This window comes from Pleurodeles waltl, chromosome 10 (assembly GCF_031143425.1).
Source record: "Pleurodeles waltl isolate 20211129_DDA chromosome 10, aPleWal1.hap1.20221129, whole genome shotgun sequence".
NCBI lineage: Eukaryota > Metazoa > Chordata > Amphibia > Caudata > Salamandridae > Pleurodeles > Pleurodeles waltl.
This window is the reverse complement of record NC_090449.1, coordinates 376,566,362-376,567,993: the sequence shown is the minus strand read 5'-3', so window position 1 is coordinate 376,567,993 and position 1,632 is coordinate 376,566,362. Positions and strand designations below refer to the sequence as shown.

Here is a 1,632-nt window from a genome sequence, read left to right as displayed (position 1 = left end):
GCCTACCTTGCATCTCATTGATGCAAGGTAGGTTCACACATTTAAAAAATGGTGCAAACTCCAATATTTTGACGTTAGATGGGTCTAATGACAAAATATAAATATGGAGTTTGGCACAGCGTTCCATAGAGAGTAATGTTACAGCACTGACAGAGAGCGAGCCCAGCGAAACCTTGTGCGTAGACGAGTCCGCTCATAGCCATTGCAGAACACTGAGCCCCATAGGCACAACATTAGGTGCGTGCCTTACAGAAAGCGAAATCATACACAATGGGCAAGGATCCTAAGAAGCCAAGGGGCAAAATGTCCTAATACGCATTTTTTGTGCAAACCTGCAGAGAGGAACATAAGAAAAAGCATCCTGATGCGTCTGTGAATTTTTCTGAGTTCTCCAAAAAATGCTCTGAAAGATGGAGGACCATGTCAGCTAAAGAGAAAGGAGTTTGAAGATATGGCAAAGGCAGACAAGGTGCGTTATGAAAGAGAAATGAAAGGCTATGTGCCACCTAAAGGGGAATCCAAAAAGAAGTTCAAAGATCCCAATGCTCCCAAGAAGCCTCCGTCTGCATTTTTCTTATTTTGCTCCGATCACCGTCCAAAAATCAAAGGAGAGCATCCTGGTCTAACCATTGGAGACATTGCAAAAAAACTGGGGGAAATGTGGAATAACACAACTTCTGATGATAAAGTCCATATGAAAAGAAGGCCGCCAAATTGAAGGAAAAATCTGAGAAAGATGTTGCTGCTTATCGGTCTAAAGGGAAGCCAGAGTCTCTGAAAAAAGTAGTTGATAAGGTCGAAAAGAGCAAGAAAACGGAAGAGGAGGATGAGGAAGATGAAGAAGAGGAAGAAGAAGAGGAGGACGAGGATGAAGAGGATGATGAATAATGACATCTCTTTAATAGCATTCATTATTTTGTTTGTAAAGCATTTTTAACCCCCCTGTACACAATATACCCATTTTAAGGAAAGATTTGACCTGTAAGGCTGTGTATGATTTAGTTTTTAAACCGTACAGTGACTTTTTCTTTTATATAGTTAACACACTACCAAATGTGTCTTTAGATAGCCATATCCTTCAGTGGTGTTTCAATGGCCACTAACATTGCCTAGTACAGTAAGGGGGTTGTAAATCGGCATGGAGGTTTAAGTAAGTTTTATGTTGGTGCACAGCACAAGTTAAGTTTTATACATACCATTTATTGTTTTTTTTTTTCCTTCAAAATTGTTCTGTTAACCAAGTACCACTTTGTAATTGCAAAATGTTGCAGCTGTTTTGACATTCTATATGCTTTCCAGAAAACGCAATATTCCAAAGGCCATATTTATAGTTTTCGACGCACAACTGCGCCAACGCAGTTGTGCATCAAAAAATCTAACGCCGGCTAACGCCATTCTGAAGCGCCATGCGGGCGGCGTATTTATTCAATGGCGTTAGCCGGCGTTAGCCGGCGTTAGCCGGCAGAGCTGCCTGGTGTGCGTTAAAAAAAATGACGTACACCAGGCAGCGCCGGCGTAGGGGAATATGGAGCTTGGGCGTCAAAAAATGGGGCAAGTCAGGCTGAGGCAAAATTTTCGCCTCAACCCGATTTGCGCCATTTTATTGACTCCCAACCCCCATTAAAATGACTC

The 1,632-nt window shown here is 42.0% G+C and overlaps 1 pseudogene; it reads left to right on the top strand.

The window, feature by feature from the left end:
• The first annotated feature begins 242 nt into the window (after nucleotides 1-242).
• On the top strand, nucleotides 243-1,332 carry LOC138261553 (high mobility group protein B1 pseudogene; annotated as a pseudogene).
• The last annotated feature ends 300 nt before the right edge of the window (nucleotides 1,333-1,632 follow it).